Genomic DNA, 24,232 nt, shown 5'->3' on the forward strand with positions numbered 1-24,232 from the left:
TTTTCTAAAGAGTAGTTTGATTTTGTGGATTCCTTGGTTTTCCAAATGATCAGGGTAGTGCTCCTCTCTCTTTCCTGATTACAAATATACTTTGCTATTTATTTTCCTACTTGAAATCCTCCTGTTGCTTAGCTCCCCCCTTAAAAACACTGGCTGAATGACCAGTTGGCTCTAACTATTTATGACTGAGACTCACACATCTATCAAAATGGTTTTTAATATTCGTATGTACCCAGCCAGGGGCTACGATATTTTTTTGGAGGAAGGTGTAAGCAGATAACACACTGTCTTCTTCTCTCTTCTAAGTCTCATCTTTTTTCACATTATTGAAGGCTAAGGCAATGCTGAAAGACATTGTCCTTTTTTAAAAACATATCCATCATTTTGAAGGCTAACTGGGAACACCACTAATGTGCAAAATATTCTCATTTAATGTATAGGAACAGAGATAAAAAGGGAATCACTAATCAGCCAAGGAGATTATTTGCTGCCACAGCAGTGAAAAAGGTGTATTAGTTTGCTAGGGTTGCCATAACAAAGTACCACAGACTGGAAGGCTTAAATAACAGGATTTATTTCTCACAGTTCTGGAGGTTGGAAGCCCAAGATCAAGGAGTTGGCAGTGTTGGTTCCCTCCATGGACTGTGAGGGAGATTCTGTTCCATGCTACTCTCCTAGTTTCTGGTGGTTTGCTGGCAATCTTGGAATCCTTTGGCTTGTAGACACATCGTCCCATGTAGCGTTCTCCTTGTGTGTGTGTCTCATGTCCAAATTTCTCTTTTTTATAAGAACACCAGTCATATTGGATTAGGGGCCCATTCTACTCTAGCAGGACCTCATCTTAACTAATTGCGTCTGCAATGACCCCATTTTCAAATAAGGTCACATTGTGAGGTGCTAGGGGTTAGGACTTCAACATATGGATTTGATTGGGGCAGGGGGAAGAATTCAACAATAACAGAATGGTTGGTTGATTCAGGGGGGAAGCCAAATCTAAACTCCAAGATCACAAGACCTAAATGATGCTGCTTTGGGGACTTAATGGGTTAGGAATAAATATCTCAATGACACATGACAGCCCTGGCTCCAATTAGGAAAGACAATTCAAAAATGATCATATTTCTGACACTGAAATATCTGGAAGTTTTTCCAGATATAAATTAAAAAAACCAGTAAAAAGCTCATAAAACAAGTGGTGGGAAAGATATTTGTGTTTGTACCAGGTTTTAAATGAACAAATTAGATGAAAGTCAAATTGCTCTATTTATGTTGGGAAGAATGGGAGCTTGTAAGAATTCCTGCACTTATGTTATCAACTCAGATTGATTTCATTGCTTTGAATAGTCACATTTTTACTCTGGCAAGTTCCAAATCAGAGCAATATACTCATCTAGAGGTTGAAGTTTGAAGGGAAACCAAATGCTACTCATTTAAAAGGGGATAATTAAGGATTTACAAAGTCATTTGAACAAGTGGGCATTCAAACAGGTATATGATATTATTACTGAGCCCAGAGTGTAATGGTGGTCCAGCTACTGCTTTCTTGAGTCAGCTTGCTTATTTGGAGATTTTTATTTATGATTTCATGCCTGTGCATGGATAAACCTTCAAAGGAACATCACAAGCAGTGGTACCTCTGTTTTATCTGCTAATTGAAGTCTCATCTTGGGTAAAGGGTCAAGTGCCTGGCCTAGTCTCTTTGATGTGTAGGTCTGACTGTTGACACCAGGTCATGTGGGTGCTCTGGAGGTGTCTAAAAGCTATTCATGATCACACAGAACATTGTTCAGTGTTAATCAATTCCTGATTTACAGGTTGTGCCAGTAAAATTCCATTGGCTGTACTTTTTCATTTCATCTCTGTATTTATGTATGCCCCAAATAGCTTTAAAAAAAGAAAAATAGTGGTTGAAAAGACATGGACTTATGTTTCTGGGAAGTGATGCAATAGTTTTTGGAAAAATAATGAAACTTCCAGCATATTTCTAAAGTTCTTTTTTGTATCAACACTTCTTGCTGTGTTTTCACAGTCACAGTGGAAGATTTTGCCAACACCCAACTGTGTTACTAATCTAGTACACAGCTGAACAAAATCACTTTCTTGAAATGGTTCCCCAGTAAAACCTAATTGTAAATGCCTATAATTACCTAGGGTATTTGTCTATATATCAATTATTGTCAGAAATAGAGGGAACACATTGATATGATCCATTTAACAACACTCACCACGTACTTAAAAATTTCACATTTCACATTTCACATTTCAGACTCTGAAACTGTATGAGAAACTAAGCCTTCTTTATGGTGGAGATAACTGCCCAAACCCATAGAGGTTCTCCTATTAGGTGAAGATTGAAATAGCTACCTGAGGTGACATAAACAGCAACATTTCAGCCAAGACCAGTCCAAGACTGGGTACTGGGAAATCCCTCTGTCTCACAGGTTTACGTTAGGTATCTGGTCAGTTGTCTGAAAGACAAATGTATAATTGTGTATAGTGATGAGATTAACAGCCTTAAAATATATTTCTGAGAAAATTTCATCCATTAATAAATGACAAAATCAAACAGGGCTAAAAGTCTTTCAAGAAGGAGGTTCCGCTTTTGGAAAAAAATGACCAGTTTCTAGTGATATTGTCAGAAATGTTATAAAGAGGTTTTATATCTCTTATGTCTCTACTGGGGAAAGAGGCCAAGGGCAGAATAACTCCAGAGCTTTCCAATATCTGCTGATAGAACAATATCAGATCATTCAGAGAAGGAAAAGTATCTCTACCTTATTTTTTTAATTTTTTTTCTACCTTATTTTTGAATTGTTTTTCTTAATAGGGATTTTTCTTTCATTCTTTCCCTCTCTCCCTCCCTTCCTTCTTTCCTTCCTATATTTATTAAGTTAATAAAATCTTGACTGTGTGTTACTTGGGAATAGGAATCAGAGAACAATGTGAATCTATATGATGCAAAGGGAAAAGAGAAGTAACACTTTCTAAAATTTACAATATATAAATGCTTTCTATTCACTATCTCATACAATACTCACTACCATCCTATGAGAATGTTAATGTAAACTTCCATTTTAAAGATGAAAATCTTGAGGCCCATCTCTAAATTAGGATTTAATTACCTTGCTTTCCCAACATATTAGATGATCAAACCAGTGTTCAAACCCAGGCTTGCCTGGCTACAAATCTTGTATTTTCATTGTATCTTTCAAGATGTTTCCAGTGTTTAAAATTGATTGGGAAGAGATAGAATATTAGAAATTATATTAGCCACAGAAAATAATTATAGCTTCTTTTTTTAATATAAATTTATTGATTTTATTTATTTATTTTTGGCTGCATTGGGTCTCTGTACACGGGCTTTCTCTAGTTGCGGTGAGCGGGGGCTACTCTTCATTGTGGTGCACGGGCTTCTCACTGCGTTGGCTTTCTTGTTGTGGAGCATGGGCTCTAGCGCGCAGGCTCAGTAGTTGTGGCGCACAGGCTTAGTTGCTCCACGGCACGTGGGATCTTCCCTGACCAGGGATTCAACCCATATCCCCTGCATTGGCAGACAATTTTTAACCACTGCACCACCAGGGAAGTCCCTATAGTTTCTTAAAGAAATGATAGGACTTAAAAATTTTGCATCCTTCCTCATTTCTTTCTCTTTTCATTCATGTAGGAAGAGATGAAAATTCTCTGAAACTATGGGTATTATTCTCAGCCAGAACAAATTGCTATACAGGATACCTCACTTTAATTTTATTTTCAAGATCATGTTTATAGTTTTTTTTTAATCCTGATGTATCTTCTTTCAGTTACTTTATAAATGTAGAAAGCATAATTTCACATTCCCAAATATATAACTAAAAAGAAATATCTTCATTTTATAATAGCATGTGCTCTTAAAGTCAAGAGACATTATCAAATTTGCTCCTCCAGGGACAGAAAAAAAAAAACTGTGATAGTAAAAAGGAGAAAGTGTGTTAGAATTGAAATCAGAGGTACTGGTTTTGGATATATACTCCTCCGCTTCCCATCTATGTGAATTTGGTAAATGATTTAAAAGCTTTAAGCTTTAGTTCTATCATCTGCAATGAGGCTTAATGTGGAGATAGCATGTAAAGGCACTATGAATTTTCAAGTCATGCAAACACATAGTACTCGTCCTGCCAGTCCCTACTCCTGAGCCCATGGAAGACCCTGCCAAACTATCATGGTACTTTTCCCAGCAGATTCTAGACAGACTCATAAATGGGAGCCTTATCAACGTCTTCTCTAAAGACTACCAAGGAGACCTACCTGGCTTAGTGGATCTAACAAGTTTGGGGAATCCTCTCTGCCATCCTGGGTTTGGGTGAAAGGTAGTACCCCACTGCATTTCACCTGAATACCACGAGATGAATACCATGTTGGAGCTTTAGTTTATTAACTCAAGTTATTTCCTGTTAAAATGCAGCTATTTTAATGAATGATTTAATGAGTGATACATACCTTCCTGGAGGCAGTTTGTAAAAGCAGAGTTGGAAGAGGGCAAAGAAAGCATCAGGGTACACAGAGGGAGAGAAAGTCATGCTCATGACTAGGAAGAAGCTTGCAGGGGGAGAATAAAGGGGAAGCGAGGGGATAAATGGCAATTTTCCCCCCATTTCTGCAGTCTCTTCAGATTCAGTCCTGCATACATGGATATATCCTTCTAGACCGTTAGTCTATTTACCATTACTCCTCCCCAAAATAGCTATTTTCATTGAACATCATCTATGGTTTGGCATCCTGCTAGGCACTTGACATATTAAATTTTCATAGCACAACTATGCTATTATCTCTTTTTTACAGCTGAGAAAAAGAAGGCTAAAAGAGCAAGTAAGGTACAGAGACTGGATTAAAACCAGGTCCATTTCAATCCAAACCTCCTCATTTTCTGCCAACTGTACTGTCTGTCGTGCTTCTCTAATTTGGAAATTTGTATTTTCCTTCATGTCAAGAATGTGAGGAAACCTATAGCTGTCAAAGAGATGAGGTTATGTAGCAGCAGCAACAACAACAATACACCTCTAAATCTTAGTGTCTTAAAACAGCAAAATTCTTTTGCCCTCATACAACACGTCTGTTGAGGGTTAGTTGGGGAGACTCTCTGCAGGTCATCCTCATCAGGGACTCAGGCTAACAAAGGCTCTGAACATCACTAGACCCTGCAGTGGGGGAGGGGAGAACTGTATAGCAGCTCCTAGCTACTTCCAGAGAAAGGACTACGTCATGCCAACCCAAGAGAATGAGGAAGTACAAGCCTATCATGCACAGAGGAGAAGAAGAAATGGCAGTACTGGTGAGCAGAATCTCAACAGTAAAGATAGCATAATAATAAAAAACAAAACTGCAGAAGTACTGAGTTTATAAAGAGCAAGGTCCTTTCCAGCTTAGCTTTTGAACACAAACCTGCTAATTTCAAGCCTTATTCACGTGTTGATTTACTTGGCGAGGTGAGAGATTATCAGCAACCAGTCATTTTAAATATGGGCAGAGACAGAAATATTTTTAACAAAGCTGAAAAAACAGTTTGGTCACTCAAATTACCCAATTAAGACTTATGGTAAGAACAGCATATGGTTCAGAATTGTTACAGATTGCTGCTTTAGTCAATAGAAAAATTTCCACATGTATGGGGATAACTCAGCACATCCTTGGAAGAAATGCAAGAGTATTTTCACATTTTGTACAGAAAAATTATATTGGAGTGCTCATAGAATGTGGTGCTCCTTTCAGATGAAATGAAGTTTTGTATTTGTGAACTGAAAATCTGTAAATTGTCCAGGTAATTAAAGAATATTCTAATTCAAAATCATTTGACTGGCAAATGCTTCTACTTTTAGGACTCTATGAAACCTACATTGACCTTGAATTAATAAAGCAAAGAAGTGTGATGTAGTGGAAAGGGCTTTAAAGAAAGCAGGGTTCATAACCCCATCCTGAAACTACTATAAGAGTTTAGTTAATCTCCTATTCTTTTAGGCTATTTATCATGTGTTATGTGGGGGATATTAATAAATAAATGTGGCAAGTACTACTACAAAATATATCTCTACCTCCAAAATACATCTTGATACTGTTCACTTCTTTTCATCTTTAATACTCCTAATTCAGGAGAAACTCATCTCTCAGCTAAATCACCACCAATAGCCTCCTAATGATTTTTCCATTTCTGCTTTTGCCTCCAACTCAGTAGACATAAGAATCTTTCTTATCTCAGGGCCTTTGCACATGCTACCCGACTCTTTGCTATTTCCTATCTTGTCAGCTCTATTTCTTCCTTAGATTAGCAATTAAATCCTTTCTTAAAGCAGTCTTTCTTGATCTTCCTATCTGGTTGTTTCCTCTTATTACTTGTTACTTCTGCTCATTTGTTTCCTTCATGGTGTGCCCGTCCTAATTTGTCATTTTTTTTTTGTCTGTTTACTTCCTTGTTTTCTGTACTAGAATGTGAGTTTCACAAGGGCAGAGACTGGCTTGTTCTTGTTCAGCCTTGTCTCTAACAAGCACAGTGCTTGCCACATCGCTGGTGTTCAAGAAATACATGTGCAATGATATAAGGAGCTGTTGTGAAGAGTAAGTGAGATAATTAAGTGCATAGTTAAGTACCTAGGTGGTGCTCAGTAAATATTGGTATTCCTTCCCTTTCCTTTACTAGTGCTGCCCAGTCAATCTCCACCTTTTCTAACCTATACATTTCCCTGCTGAAGGTACACTGGCATGTCTCCCCATCACATATGAATGTCCTAGAACTCTAACTAAATGCAAATGATACTGAAGTACAGAGAACAGAAAAGGTTACTCTTGGCTTTGATACATTTGTCTTTAAATACATCTGTGTTTTTGTGAAGTATGTACTGACATCCTTACATGACCTTTTCTATACCAAATTTGGAGATTAGTTATCAGCTAGCAAACACCTATTTCTTACTATCTCTTCCTACAGGTGCTACAGTATCTCTATATTTGTCTTGAGCAATGGTAAGGTAAAATTATTTGAATCTTTTGTGCCATTTTCTCTTATTTAAAAGTGGAAATGAAAATATAAACATACATAAACTACTGATTAAAAAGTCAGGGTAAGAATACGATTAAGACAAAGGTGAAAATAATTAAACATATAATGAATGGTTAACATTTAGATTTTATTGGACACATTGAAATTAAAATGATTAATACTGCATTTAAAAGGAAAAGAATAAGTTTAAAGAACAACATGAAATGCTAGAATTTATCATCAGATATTATGTCTGAAAGGTGAGGCATAATTATGAAACATATCAGTTTAGCTCTGTGTGGAACAGAATCTCACTCTAAAATACACTTCTTGCATGTTTGGCTTTCATTGATGTTTTTAGTCTGGTTTTGTCTGAAAGTAGTAGTTTTCTAATGGAGCGTGCTCCTTTTTCTCCCTGAAAGATGGATGAACCCACTCCCTCAGTTTACTTATGAGGAATTTATGACTCAGTGAGGTGAAGGAATTAGTCCTACAGGCCTGTCTTAATTCTTCTTGATCAGTTGCCTGAATTACTTTAGAGTCGAGCTCTGCAGGTAGAGAGACCAGTATTTATTTAAAAGAAACTCCTCACAGTTCTGGACTAATATTCATTTATAAATGGTGTCCATACACAGCAAAGGAAACCATAAACAAGACCAAAAGAAAACCCTCAGAATGGGAGAAAATATTTGCAAATGAAGCAAGTGACAAGGGATTAATCTCCAAAATTTACAAGCAGCACATGCAGCTCAATAACAAAAAAAACAAAAAACCCAATCCAAAAATGGGCAGAAGACCTAAATAGACATCTCTCCAAAGAAGATATACAGATTGCCAACAAACACATGAAAGAATGCTCAACATCATTAATCATTAGAGAAATGCAAATCAAAACTACAATGAGATATCATCTCACACCAGTCAGAATGGCCATCATCAAAAAATCTACAAACAATAAATGCTGGAGAGGGTGTGGAGAAAAGGGAACACTCTTGCACTGCTGGTGGGAATGTGAATTGGTACAGCCACTATGGAGAACAGTATGGAGGTTCCTTAAAAAACTAAAAATAGAACTACCATATGACCCAGCAATCCCACTACTGGGTATATACCCTGAGAAAACCATAATTCAAAAAGAGTCATGTACCAAAATGTTCATTGCAGCTCTATTTACAATAGCCCGGAGATGGAAACAACCTAAGTGTCCATCTTTGGGTGAATGGATAAAGAAGATGTGGCACATATATACAATGGAATATTACTCAGCCATAAAAAGAAATGAAATTGAGTTATTTGTAGTGAGGTGGATGGACCTAGAGTCTGTCATACAGAGTGAAGTAAGTCAGAAAGAGAAAGACAAATACTGTGTGCTAACACATATATATGGAATCTAAGAGAAAAAACCAAAAATGTCATGAAGAACCTAGGGGTAAGACGGGAATAAAGACACAGACCTACTATAGCATGGACTTGAGGATATGGGGAGGGGGAAGGGTAAGTTGTGAGAAAGTAGCATGGACATATATACACTACCAAACGTAAAACAGTTAGCTAGTGGGAAGCTAACACAGGGAGATCAGCTCGGTGCTTTATGACCACACAGAGGGGTGGGATAGGGAGGGTGGGAGGGAGGGAGATGCAAGAGGGAAGAGATATGGGAACATATGTATATGTATAACTGATTCACTTTGTTATAAAGCAGAAACTAACACACCATTGTAAAGCAATTATACTCCAATAAAGATGTAAAAAAAAAATGGTGTCCATTTTGGAGTGGGAAATATTTACCAGTGTACAGCCAACTGTTCTAGATGCACAAAAAGAAAGACCCTCAAGGTATCTTCTTCACTTGTTTTCTTCTTTGTTGATTGCTTCATAGGCAATAGGATGTGTACTTCCATCTGCTCTCCTTTAAGATTGATGAAGGTCAACCTGTGGGGACCACATCTTGTGTGTCTAAAACAATTCTTCTTCGATGAATCAGGTCTAGAAGAATGTTTGTGACTTTCCTACAAGCCTGCTGTTCTCCTTAACTTTTGCCAGATTCTGCAGTAATCTGCCTCTTGACTGTGACTCATTCACTCTCTAGATTTGGCTTGTCCTGCAGTCACCAAAATTGGCCATGTTCTTAATATTACTCTGGATATGCAGAATGGGTCTTGGAATTATGCCCATATTTCCTAGCATTTGATCCCCAACAAGCCTATCTATTTTTCCTTCACTGAAATTACCATCCTCATTGCATTAGCCTCATTTCAAGTTCTCAATGGATTTGTGAACTGCTAGAATTTATTATCAGGTATTGTGTCTAAAAGGTACAGAAATCTGTACTGAACAGAGCTGCTCTGGAGAACACAGAGCTTCACTTATCTGTGCCATGTGTGTCTCTTAACATATGACAACCTGACCAAAATGTGAGCAGCCCTGACAGGAATGCATCAGTGACCACACAGCTCTTAACAAGCTAAATCTCAGTACAAATGTCCTTGACATTTTTTTCTTTTCAGTTAATGATGCATAACACTGCTTTCCAAACTCTTTTACAAAGCTTACAAAATCCATCCTGACCTTTATCATTTGTCTAACTTTACCATCCCTCCTCCCCTTAAAATGTACTCTTCTGAACTACTTTACAATCCTTGACTCCAATTTTAAACATGCCATTCCTTTTTTTTTTTTTTGCGGTACGCGGGCCTCTCACTGTTGTGGCCTCTCCCGTTGCGGAGCACAGGCTCCAGACGCGCAGGCTCAGCGGCCATGGCTCACGGGCCCAGCCGCTCCGCAGCATGTGGGATCTTCCCGGACCGGGGCACGAACTCGTGTCCCCTGCATCAGCAGGCAGACTCTCAACCACTGCGCCACCAGGGAAGCCCCATGCCATTCCTTTTGTTCGGACTGTTCTTCCGTCCCCACTTAGTATCTCAAGTATACGCTGGTGTTGTGGGACACCTGAAGAGGAGGTCCTCCATCTCTCTGGACAGTTTAGAGATGTGGGGTTAATTTGATGTTGCTTGACTATTCATTTCATTAAACATCAGAAAGCGATTTAGGGCTTAGGGAGAAAGGGGAACTGTATTTCACACATAGAAAATGATGAAATACTAAACTTCTTAAGGGAAAAGATCTTAACTCTAGCGACTTAAACTGTTCCAAGTGTTTTGCACAGAAACAAACATTTTGTATCTTTATACCTGTAGGCATGTCCATGTGTGTACATGTGTTTTTGTGTGTGCGTGTGTGTGACTCCCTCCCCGTCACTAAAAACTTTTCTCTCAAACCCTTTACCCCACACATGAAGAGACATGTGGAGTTCTGTGGATAATGTATAAATTATGTCTGAATATTTTCCAATATTTAACTCTAAGAACGTATTCTAATACTGGCAGAGCCTTTGAGAAACACGCTATAACTCATCTTTTTTTTTTTTTTCTTTATGATAGCTATAGATAGAGAAAACATTTCAGCAGAACAACCATCCACAACAAGAGCAGAATTGTCAGGAGTAGCTCAGCTCCCATCTGGGCTCTGGTCCTTCCTTTAATTCACACCTGACCTCTATCTAGTTAGCAGCATTTAAAGATGAGGTTAAATTGTAGCAAAGGATGCAGAGAGCTGTAATACCCCCACTGAAGATACTTTCTGATTAGTAATCTAAAATAGATTAGTACTAATATATTTGAGTGGATATTAAACACGAGCTGGCATCTCACCCACACTGCTTCTTCATTGGCTTTCCCTGGTCACCCTGTCTCCATCTTTGACGTGCAGAGATTGAGGACAAAAATCTCTGCAGGAAATGTGTTTACTTTGTGACAAACATACAAGACATTTTTACTCAAGAATTGAGAATTGAACCTGATGTGCATGTCTCAGGTTGGTAAGAAAATGGAGAGAAAACTTAGATTCTATAACATATCTGTAGTTGCAATATCATCCTGAAAATGCAGTAATTATAACAAAGATTTTACAAATCCCCATTCAAAGGATCCCAATTTGACCAAGATCAGAACATTCACCTCAATTTTCAGGCACTTGAAAAAGGAACTCATAATCTTGATTAAGCCAAGCATGTGGATCGATTTGAGAAATTATTTACAATTCAAGTTCAATGCAGCTGATCATTTTTCTTCCTCGGTTCATGCAAGGCCCATTTCAGAAAAGCATGCTTATCTGTTTCTATATAATTAAAAAATATCTTGTTCAAGAAATGAAGTATATAAAAGAATTATCAGACACACTTCCTAAACTAATTGCATGTGGAACTGTGTCGGTCTCCAGTCTCTGTGATTAGATTGTGTCCCTCCACTTTCTTTAAATATTACAAAAATGAGTGTAAATTAGTATGCAGCTATTTTCAGATTAGTGGCAACATGTAAAGCTAAAAGATTCATGTTCTGTTTTGCAGGGAGTGTTGGTTTTGTATGATAGCATTTACTTGTTCCCCCCAGCAGCGAGGGGTCATCAGGCTCTTTCTCAGGCATTACAAGAAAACTCTACTGTTCCATTACACTCACTACGTCTTCAGCCCCGATGAAACCCATGATTGTGTTCTCTGGTACTTAGGTTATGTTTTGATTACTATGGACATTTAAAAAAAATAATTTGTTTCTTAGGATTCCCAAGCACAAACAATCATTCATCCTATCAAAACAAGACAAACCATAGCATGTAAAAGTATAAATTTTTAGAACACTTATACGCAGATAATTAAACAAAAGTCTATGGAGTGTGACTGTTTCTAAATGATATCATGCTGCTTATTTGAGTTGCAAGTACTCAACACTGATGAAGCCATGCGTGATCCCATCAGCTTTGGTAAGTCCCAGCAGTGCAAACTGAAGCTCGAAAATCCCAGTCTACAGCAGTGTGAGAACCTGAGTTTGTGTGTGGTCCAATGCAAAAGTTAATTTGTGTTAATTTTCTAGACATATGGAGCTCCCCTTTACTTTTGGAAGCTGAGAGAAAGTAAGTTTGTTGAGCACCTACTTTAGCCTAAACATGGTGCTAGATATATTCACATATGATATCATGTTTAATTCTAACAATCACCCTAACAGTAAAAATTTGCATCCCTATTTTACCAGTGAGAACTAAGTCACTCAGCAGATAACTGACTTCTCAAGAACATGCCGCTGAGGCTAAGATTTAAACCCAGGTCTGAGCCCCTCAAGTTTATTCCTGTTCTCATTTATCATGCTACTTCAGGTCACCAAAACCCTTCTTACATAGTTATACCTGGAATGATATAAACCTGCCCAAGGACATGCAGGAGCAAATCAACAAGGGGAAGTAAAGTGTAGCAGTATGTGAAACATAAGAGCTGTGACCAGGCACACATGATTTCTGGAGCAAAACTAGTCAGGACCCCAGCCAAACGATCTGGGGGTCAGATTTGGGCCACAGTCACATTACAAACAGGAATGTCAAACAGGAAAACTACAGTAGAAGTCCAGGTATGCAGACTGTGCAAGCAGGGTGGGCTGTTGGGGAGAGCTCATGAACACTCAGGACCTTCCAGACATACCAGCTTTATAGCAACAGGTTAGTTTCAGAACCCACAGGCTGACTGTGGATCTATGCCTGCTATTGTATGATATTTTGTGTGGATTATCTTAATTAAACCTCACCACAGCCATGAAGAAGAAAAATTATTTGCCACAGTTTAGCCTGGCTAAACTGTAGTGGTAAAGAACATGGACTCTGGAACCAAACTGCCTGGGTCTGATTTCTGGCTCTTAATGGCCTGTACTCTCTAGCTGGGGAAACTTACTTTTTCTGTTACTTAGTTTCTTCATTTGTGAACTAGGAGGGATAACGGTGCTCACCTTTTTGGGTTAAGAGTCTAAAAAGCCTCAAATAGTGCCGGGCTCAGTGTAATTGCTAGACAAGTGTTTGGTAAATAAAGGAGGGGACTGAGTAACTTGCATAAATTCATAAAAGTAATTTGTGGTGGAGCAGCGACTCAAGTCCAGAGGGCATGAGCCCAGAGCCCAGGTCATAGTCCATGGTATACAGAGTATGGGTTCTGATGGGTACACTCAGACAGCAGTGTCTGATTATGCAAATGTGGGACCTCAGCAACTTCACCTGTGAGGGGTCTAGGGTAAGCAGATGCCAGCACGGTCCTAAGATTACTTCTCATTTCTCTCTCATCCCATATTGGCTACCATCTCTATGGAAATCATGACATATCGGAAAGTCATTTCAAAATCTCCTTTACCTAAGACACTTTCTGGTGTTGGATGTACACTTGAGGTATTTAACTTTGCCTTACTGAATCCATCTCATCTAAATTCAACAATATTTAGTACTCTCTACCTTCTGAGTCCACAATGGTGGACTCTGGAGTGAGGTTTCAGGGCAAAATATAAAGAATCTTACTGCGTCTGTGTACACCAGTAATTCCTTCTCCACGATAAGAAACATGTCAGACGTTTACATCATGCAATGAGATTTTCAAAGGGCCATTAGGTGTTTTTTTCATGCACTTCTATGAATCATGTATTTTAAAAGATAAATATAGCTTTTTTCTGTGAGGAAGGAATTGCTGTTTTGTGAATATTTTCTTGTTAATTTGACATGAAGCAAACAATAGCAATACATAGCTACATCTGTACAGTCTCAGCACTACATGAGAATGTAAACTTTTGGTAAAAAAACATTTGTACCTATGCCAAATCAAGTCAGATTAGGTTGTATAAGATCTATTGTCCTATGACTCCAAGTCTTTGGACAACATCCCAATTTACTCCATTGGAGTCCTTTTCTCTGGATTTCATATGCATAGACACACACCTGGCAGGCAGAGACACAGTCTGAATTTGAGAGCAAGCATTTTGTAGTAAACACCAAGTCCCACAGTTCTAAGTGATAGCAAAATCTCTCATGTGTCGCTTTTCACAAAACTTCAAAGCTATAAGGACAACATTAAGTGAAGGGTCTGCAGTAGGGTGTTGGGGTACATTTTCTTGGACCAGATTTTGTGTCTCACTGTTGTCAGTTTCTCTGAGTTAGAAGGGGCCACGTTTAGTTTTGTTTACTAGCTCAGAAAATATAAGAATTACAGAGAGGACCTTCAAGATGGAGGAGGAGTAAGACGTGGAGATCACCTTCCTCCCCACAAATACATTAGAAATACATCTACATGTGGAACAACTCCTACAGAACACCTACTGAACGCTGGCAGAAGACCTCAGAACTCCCAAAAGGCAAGAAACTCCCCACGTACCTGGGTAGGGCAAAAGAAACAAGAATAAACAGAGACAAAAGGATAGGGACGGGACCTGCACCAGTGGGAGGGAGCCGTGAAGGAGGAAAAGTTTCCACACATTAGGAAGGCCCTTCGCAGGCAGAGACTGTGGGTGGCAGAGGGGGGAAAGCTTCGGAGCCACGGAGGAGAGCGCAGCAACAGTGGTGCGGAGGGCAAAGCAGAGAGATTCCCGCACAGAGGATCGGTGCCGACCAGCACTCACCAGCCCGAGAGGCTTGTCTGCTCGCCCGCCAGGGTGGGCGGGGGCTGGGAGCTGAGGCTCGGGCTTCGGTGGGAGCGCAGGGAGAGGACTGGGGTTGGCGGCGTAAACTCAGCCTGAAGGGGCTAGTGCGCCACAGCTAGCTGGGAGGGAGTCCAGGAAAATGTCTGGAGCTGCCGAAGAGATAAGAGACCATTGTTTTGGCGTGCGCGAGGAGAGGGGATTCAGAGCACCGCCTAAACGAGCTCTAGAGACGGATGCAAGCCGCCGCTATCAGGGCGGACCCCAGAGACGGTCATGAGACACTAAGGCTGCTGCTGCCGCCACCAAGAAGCCTGTGTGCGAGCACAGGTCACTATCCACACCTCCCTTCTGGGCAGCTTCTGCAGCCCGCCACTGCCAGGGCCCCGGGATCCAGGGACGGCTTCACCGGGAGAGCGCACGGCGCGCCTCAGGCTGGTGCAACGTCACGCCGGCCTCTGCCGCCGCAGGCTCACCCCGCACTCTGTACCCCTCCCTCCCCGCAGCCTGAGTGAGGCAGAGCCCCCGAAGCAGCTGCTCCTTTAACCCCGTCCTGTCTGAGCGAAGAACAGACGCCCTCCGGCGACCTACATGCAGAGACGGGGCCAAATCCAAAGCTGAACCGCGGGAGCTGTGCGAACAAAGAAGAGAAAGGGAAATCTCTCCCAGAAGCCTCAGGAGCAGTGGATTAAAGCTCCACAATCAACTTGATGTACCCTGCATCTGTGGAATACCTGAATAGACAACGAATCATCCCAAAATTGAGGCAGTGGACTTTGAGACCAGATATAGACTTGGGGTTTACTTTCTGCATCTAATTTGTTTCTGGTTTATGTTTATCTTAGTTTAGTATTTAGAGTTTATTATCATTGGTAGATTTGTTTATTGATTTGGTTGCTCTCTTCCTTTATATATATATAGAGAGAGAGATATATATATTTTTTTCCTTTTTCTCTTTTTGTGTGTATGTGTATGCTTCTTTGTGTGATTTTGTCTGTATAGCTTTGTTTTACCATTTTTCCTAGGGTTCTGTCTGTCTGTTTTCTTTTAATTACTTTTTAATTTTTTATTTTAATAACTTTTATTTTATTTTATTTTTTCTTCTTTTCTCCCTTTCCTTCTGAGCCATGTGACTGACAGGGCCTTGGTGCTCCGGCCAGGTGCCAGGCCTGTGCCTCTGAGGTGGGGGAGCCAAGTTCAGGACACTGATCCACAGGAGACCTCCCAGCTCCACGTAATATCAAACGGCAAAAGCTCTCACAGAGACCTCCATCTCAACACTAAGACTCAGCTCCACTCAACGACGAGCAAGCTATAGTGCTGGACACCCTGTGCCAAACAACTAGCAAGACAGGAACACAACGCCCCCCTTTAGCAGACAGGCTGCCTAAAATCATAAGGTCACACACACCCCAAAACACACCACTGGACATGGTCCTGCCCACTAGAAAGACAAGCTCCAGTCTCATCTACCAAAACACAGGCACCAGTCCCCTCCACCAGGAAGCCTACACAACCCACGGAACCAACCTTAGCCACTGGGGGCAGACAACAAAAACAACAGGAACTACGAACCTGCAGCCTATGAAAAGGAGACCCCAAACACACTAAGTTAAGCAAAATGAGAAGACACAGAAACACACAGCAGATGAAGGAGCAAGGTAAAAACCCACCAGACCAAACAAATGAAGAGGAAATAGTCAGTCTACCTGAAAAAGAATTCAGAGTAATGATAGTAAAGATGAAGATGATCCAAAATCTTGGAAATAGAATGGAGAAAACAGAAGAAACATTTAACAAAGACCTAGAAGGACTAAAGAGCAAACAAACAATGATAAACAACAAAATAATTGAAATTAAAAATTCTCTAGAAGGAATCAATAGCAGAATAACTGAGGCAGAAGAACGGATAAGTGACCTGGAAGACAAAATAGTGGAAATAACTACCACAGAGCAGAATAAAGAAAAAGAAAAAGAAAAGAATTGAGGACAATCTCAGAGACATCTGGGACAACATTAAACGCACCGACATTCGAATTATAGGGGTCCCAGAAGCAGAAGAGAAAAAGAAAGGGATTGAGAAAATATTTGAAGAGATTATAGTTGAAAACTTCCCTAATATGGGAAAGGGAATAGTCAATCAAGTCCAGGAAGCACAGGGTCCCATACAGGATAAATCCAAGGAGAAACATGCCAAGACACATATTAATCAAACTAAAGAAAATTAAATACAAAGAAAAAATATTAAAAGCAGCAAGGGAAAAACAAAAATTAACACACAAGGGAATCCCCATAAGGTTACCAGCTGATGTTTCAACAGAAACTCTGCAAGCCAGAAGGGAGTGGCAGGACATAATTAAAGTGGTGAAAGGGAAAAACCTACAGCCAGGATTACTCTACCCAGCAAGGATCCCCTTCAGATTTGATGGAGAAATTTTACATCCTCGCTGGCACTTGCTTTCTCCCTAGCTCTCTTTGTGTTGCAAGAATGACTGTGTATGTTCATAAGCCTACAAAACGGATATTTGTTTTGATTTAGATGGAGACTCACTGCACTAATTTATTTATGGTTAGCTGAGTTTTGTACTTTTTGTGATTCTGGACCACTATAATCCAGTTTGTCAGTGAACAGAGTCTCCGGCCACATCAACAGGTCATTTCTGATAAGGAAGGTAAAGGAAAGTTTGCTCCAGGCACACTTATATGCCTACTCTGCACACAACAGTACCAGGGATAGAAATATGAGAAAGATATGGCCTTTTCCATTAAAAAGCTCCCCATTCTATGGACTTCCCTGGTGGCGCAGTAGTTAAGAATCCGCCTGCCAGTGTAGGCGACATGGGTTCGATCCCTGGTCCGGGAAGATCCCACATGTTGTGGAGCAACTAAGCCTATGTGCCATAACTACAGAGCCTGTGCTTTAGAGCCTGTGAGCTACAACTACTGGGCCCCCACACCACAACTACTGAAGCTTGTGCGCCCAGAGCCCATGCTCCACAACAAGAGAAGGCACCACAATGAGAAGCCCGTGCACTGCAATGAAGAGTAGCTACCACTCACTGCAACTAGAAAAAGTCTGCATGCATCAACAAAGACCCAATGCAGCCAAAAATAAATTAATTAATTAATTGGGAAACACAAAAGCTCTCCATTCTAAAAGGAAGACTGCAGTTGAAGATAATGTGTACAACAATAGTATGAATAAGGATTCACAGAGAAGAAATTCATTCATTCATTCATTTGTTCACTACATATTTCATGAGGGCTAACTATGTGTCAAACAAAATGATGTTTTGCCCAGATGTGGGATCAGGAAAGATTTTGAGCACAGAAGTGCAACTGAGCAGTGTTTTAAAGGGTGAAGAGAACTTTACTAGTTGGACTCTGTGGTAGATAATTGATGAAGATGTCTGCAGTTGTTCCTTTCTTTGTATCTGAGACTCTGAAATGAATTCTGTATCTCTTCTCATGAAGAAGTAAAGTCTACATTTTTTCCTACCTTGTTCTTCCCTCCATGGATCTGGGATGGCCACCTGATCTTGCTTTGGCCAAGCAACTACAGAAGAAGTATTGTTGTATCAGTTCTAAGTTTCAACCTCAAGAGGACTTGCATGCTTCCACTCTCTCTTTGGAATCCTGAGACAACCATACAAACAAGTGTAGGCTTGTCTGCTGGATAAAAAAGACATGTGGCTCAACCACTCCAGATAATAGCCATCCACCTCCAGAAACAGAGAGCCTAGCTGCAGAACTGCATCAATGATCCCAGCCGAGACCAGAGAGCCATCCAGGTTAGCTCGTTCCAAATTTCTACCACACAGAATCATGAAGCAAATAAATGAGTGCTGTTTCAAGCTGAAAAATTTTGGAAGGGGTTGTTATGCGGCAAAAACTTAATAACAAAACATCACCTTCTAGAGGGTAGAAATAACATATGCAAGGGCACTGAGGAAAGAATCATCAAGATAGCTTCAAGGATCTATGAGAGATTCAATGTCCCCATTAGCGCCGTTCAAGCTACAAATGTTGGGAATCCAATTCAAGCCAGTTTGAGCCAATAAAGGAAATTTATTGGTTCTCATAGCTGGGAATTGCAAGGGGGTGGATCCAGCTTCAGAAATAATTGGGTATAAGTTTCTAAGTAATGCCATCAAAACCTTGTTCTTCTACACTCGATGCTGTTTTCATCTTGTCAACTAAATGATTATTAGATTCTCTTTGTGTAGTGAGAAGAAGACCATAGATAAGTTTTAGGCTTCCATTGTCTTCCCTGTTAGTTAGTCCCAGGATGACCCTCTTACCTTCAGTGTGCATCTAGGACTTCTAAAAGTGCTCTGATTGTGGAGGAGGTGGGGCAAAATTCATAAGACCACAGGGAGAAGGAAGAGTTTCCAAAATGAAAAGAGGTATTCTATCACCAGAAAAAATAGTTTGGAAGAATGACTGTGAGGAATTACAAATAATAGCTTTCCTCCATTAGTTAGTAATTTTTCAATTGTCAAGCAATAGAATGCTCATCTCCATCTGATTTATTTAATAAGTAAATTATAAGTAGTTTTTTTAATCATGTAACTTAATACAGGCATATCTAGTTTTATTGTGCTTATTAGCTTTATTGTGCTTCACAGATACTATATTTTTTTACAAATAAAAATTTTGTGGCAATGCTGTTTTTAGCAAGTCTATCAGCACTATTTTTCCAACATTTCCTCATTTCCTTTCTCTGTGTCATCTTTTGGTAATTCTCACAGTATTTCAAACATTCTCATCATTATTATATTTGTACGGTGATCTGTGATCAGCGATCTTTAGTGTTACTACTACGATACACTGAAGCCTCAGATGATGGTTAGCATTTTTCAGCAATAAAGTACTTTTAATTAAAGAAAGAATTATAGACAGATGCAATAGATAATAGCAGGGAAACTAAGCAAAGATTTTGAAGTCAGGAACCCTAGGTTTGAATATAAACTCAGCAACTAGCTAATTACATGACTATAGTCAAGTTATTTAAACTCTCAGAGCTTTGGGTTCTTCACCTGTAATAGTTCCTCAAAGAGTTAATGTAAAGGTAAATTAGCTAGAGTAAAGCACCAAGTATATAGTCAGTACTTTTAAAAAAATGTCCCAATTAATATTCCTGTGCTATCTTCATAGTTGTGGAGATTTTAATATTAATTGACATGCCGTACACAGTGTTAGTTCCCTTACATACATCATCTGTAATTTGTATGACAACCACAGCCAGAAACCATGGTTAGATAAATGTCTGTCATTACATTGTGTTAAATTGGTTGGAGAAGAAAGGGTCTAGAGCCATGGGAATCCATCAAGAGGCTATCACACTTGTGTTCAGATGGGGAGTTCTCTTTAAGACGGTAGTAGTGAGATGGAGAAGGAAAAACTACTTAGTATTTGGCATTTGGAGGACAGATGTTGTAACTGATTGGCTATGGTGGCGAGGAGTAGTAAGGACTTAAATAATAACTTTTTTCATCTAATCCCTCTGACTAAAAACAACTCATGATAAAGCATTGATTTGGCAGAATATTCTAATGAAGAGGTAAGGCTGTAAAAAGACATACCCCAAAATGACATACTAGGCAGCATTTGACTTCTTCACTCAGTACTAGTAGATATTCCCCAAGTATCTACTATTTCAGAGTCAATGCTAGGTATTAGGTAGATATACATAATAAAACTTTACCAACTGAAAGATGTACAGAGAAATGATATCAATGCTTATCTCGGCTTTTTGGTTGTAAATAACAATAACGACAAAAAACCCACCCCAAATTGGCATTCAAAAAGGACTTTTATTGATGAAATAACTGAAGAGTATAGGGCTTTAGAAATAGATGAATCTTGGTACTCAAATAATGTATGAAAAAAATCTGGATTTTTATGTCTTTTGTCCAGCTTCAGTCTGCATTGGCTTCATTATCAGAAAGGTTCTATTTTCATGATGGCAAGATGGCCAGCAGCAGCTCCAGGCTGTCATCCTACTAGTTAAGCAACCTCAGTAGGAAAAAATGCTCCAACTTCTCATAACTTAATAGTTACAGCAAATATTGCTGATGTAGATATTAGCCTAATGTGGATCATATTTCCCTTCTTGAACTAGTTACTATGGCCTGGGGTTGATCCTAATGAACCTCATGAACTAGAATAAAGGAAAATGGCTCCAAAAAGGTTGATCAAAGTGTTATTTCAAGAATCAAGGGAGAATGTATTTTTTTAAACATCTTTATTGGAGTATAATTGCTTTACAATGGTGTGTTAGTTTCTGCTCTATAACAAAATGAATCGGCTTTACATATACATATATGCCCATATCTCCTCCCTCTTGCGTCTCCCTCCCGTCCTCCCTATCCCACCCCTCTATGTGGTCACAAAACCCCAAGCTGATCTCCAAGGGAGAATGTACTGAGTGATCAAAAATTACAGATGTCAACTATACTATCAAATTGATTCAAGCAAGGACACTTTTTGCTGCAAATAGCAGAAATTAATTCAAACTAGCTTAAACCAAAATGGAATTTGTTATAAGAATCTCATGGAATCCAAGAACAGGAAGTGCAAGAGGACCTTACAAGGACCTGAAATGAGGAAATGAAAATTATTGGCATTACCACTGCCTCTCTCTCTCTTTATCTTTATAGCCATGTGAAGTCTTTTTCTCTGCAAATCTTCTGTATTTTGGATATGTCCTGTCTCCATTTCTCAAGGCACAAGACTGTCCCACAATTCTGGAGTTTATATCTCCTCGGTCTCAGCCACTTGAAAGAGAGCAAGATTACCTTCTCTCACTCTCAATTCAAAATTTAGGAGATAGCATCTTATTAGTCAAACATGGATCTAGGGACCACTTTGTTCCAACCAAGTGTGGCATGCAGATTATGTTAAACCCACTCCTGCATAAGGAGGTAGCTCTTGGAAAAAGGAGGCTATTATAATGTGGATAAAATAGCAAAAATAGTCCACTTACGACAACCTCACCAACTCTGAGAGAAGACCTTGTCCTTGTTATGAAACCCCATCATCATCTTCTGGACCTTAGTAAATACACAAAGATACAGAAACTTCATCTTTAAGTAATGCCCATACAACAATATAAAAAATTCAAGGCAGAGCCTCTAACAATGAAATCCAATATCAAAATCAATACTGCAAGTTTAACACCCTGGTCAGATATGTCAGGAGGCTAGACAACAAGGGAAAACTCACACCACTTGCTTACTTACCTATTGGCAAGTTGTGGATAAGAAATTAATTCATTCTAAAGAACATTTATTCATTTCTTACAAATTTTCAAATGAATTATCAGAAAGTAATGAAACAGATGATAAGACAGAATGATTTGCCTCAAAGGTTTACGGACTAGTTAGGGAGACAGACAACTAAACTGATGATTGGAAAGTAGCTATGATATGTGCTAAAATGGCACATGCTCAGAATGCTGCTGGATTTCAGAGGATCAAACATCTTGTCTCAAGGAGTGTATCAGTTTGCCAGGTCTGCCATAACAAAATACCACAGACTGGGTGACTTAACAGAAATTTATTTTCTCACAGTTCTTGAGGCCAGAAGTCTAAGACCAAGGTGTTGGCAAGTTTGATTTCTTCTGTGGCCTCTCTCCTAGGCTTGCAGATGGCTGTCTTCTTGCTTTGCTCTCACATGGTCTTTTCTCTGTGTGAGGGCAACCCTGATGCCTCTCTAGGTGCCCAAATTTCCTCTTCCTATAATGACATTAGTTGGATTGGATTAAGGCCCACCCTAAAGACCTCATTAATCCTTAATCACTTCTTTAAAGTCCGTATCTCCAAATACAGTCACATTCTAAGGTAATGGGGGGTAGGGCTTCAATGTGTTAATTTGGGGGAGAGGGGACACAGTTCAGCCCTTAACAAAGAGAAAGAGTAATTTTCCAGAAGGATGATACCTGACTCAGCCTTACATGATAAGGCAGGAGAGGGTCTAACCTTGCAGGAACAAAGATGTAAAAGCAAGAGTGAGCAGCATGCTTATCAATGGAATCTCAAGTAGTTTGGTATGGCTGAAATATAGGATACATATGAGAGGTTAGAATTTGGTAAAAGATGAAGTTGGAGAGGTAATTAGGGATTGAATTATAAAAGGTTTGGTATTGGGGTGGGCTAAACCATGGTAACAAATATGCTTCAAAATGTAATAGATCAAACACAAGTTTTTTTTCCTCCCTCAAATAACAGTCCAGGGTGAGTGTTACTGATTCACCAGGAGCTCTTTTCCACACAGTGATTCAGGGACCAGATTTTCTTCATGTTAAGGCTCTCATCTCTGTGGTCAAGTTTGGGTTGCTATGTCCAGCACTTTCTCTTTAAGGTCTGAACCAGCAAGTGGCACACTTCACTCCTGCTATTGTGTCCTTGGTGAGAACTAGTCATATGATCTCCCCTGATTGCCTGATTATGGATGTTATAATATCATAAGGGGGGTTAGCTGGATAAGCCTTTCATGGATGTAATTCTATTATGGAAAGCATTTTGTACGTAGGAGCTGTCTCCATCAGTCTTGTAAGTCATACAAAAGAATTTAGACTTTTATACTGAGAAAGAGAGCATAACTCTGGGGATTTTAAAGCAAGAATGACATGATTAAATTTTAATTTTAAAATAAAAGAAAGAATTTGTGGGGCAATACTAGAAGCAAAGATATAACATTGAGGTTGTCTTGGAAATTCTGGCAGGTGGTTCTGAATTAAAGCAGTGCTGGTAGGTGAGGAGAAGATGAAACAGATTCTAGTGATATTTCAGAAATAGACTCATCATGACTCCTGACTGATTTCATATGAAGAAGGAGGAAGAGGAGAATTCTAGGTGTGTAGTGATTTCTGGCTTCGGTGAATGATGAGATTTTGGTAACATTAAATGAGGGGAAACAGATTGAGAGAAAGTCTCTCTTTGAAATGTACTGAGTTTGAGACTTTTGTGGGCTATCCAAATGGCAGTATCCAATGGGTTGTTGTATGTGTGCATTATATTTTCAAGAGAGAAGATGAAGCTTAAAAATTGATCTTATAATTATTACAATAATGGTAAGAGGTAATTGAAATCACATGTGGATGAGGTCATCCACAGTAATCATAGATCTACGTAATGACAGAAAAATGTTGATTTCCAATTTCCATTTTAAACCCCCAAGAAAGATTTAAGTAAAAGGGGAAAGTTTAAATAATGCCAGATTATGAAAGCAGTGATTAGCTGTTTCATAAATATTTAATGGCAAGAAGAAAACAAAAAATTCTCACTTAATATCAGAGATTCAAATACTTAAAGAAGATAATAATCATGAAACAGAAAATTGTTTCAATTAAGAGAGATTTTCTGAACTTGACAAGTCTTTACGCCTGAGTATTGCCATTATATATATAGAGTCAATGAAGTGAACATTTAATTAATAACCCTGTGTTCTTGCAAATATCCATCAAGTATGTTCATAAAGCAAGAGGTGGCCAGTTTATTTTTCCATCCATCTTCCTGGCAAATAACCAGCTCCTTTATGGAAACACTGAGTCACTTACATTTATATTTTCATTAACCTGTTCATTTAAGGATAGGCCCAGTGTAATTACTACTAGATTAAAGATGATCATGTGACCACTGAGTTAGAAACATGAATCAAAGACTCCAATGAAAGTTCCTATTAGGTGATAAAAAAGGCCAAATATACAACTAAATAATATCCAGATGTTAGA

The sequence above is a fragment of the Mesoplodon bidens genome, assembly GCF_964165515.1.
Source record: "Mesoplodon bidens genome assembly, chromosome: 2".
Classification (NCBI taxonomy): Eukaryota; Metazoa; Chordata; class Mammalia; order Artiodactyla; family Ziphiidae; genus Mesoplodon; species Mesoplodon bidens.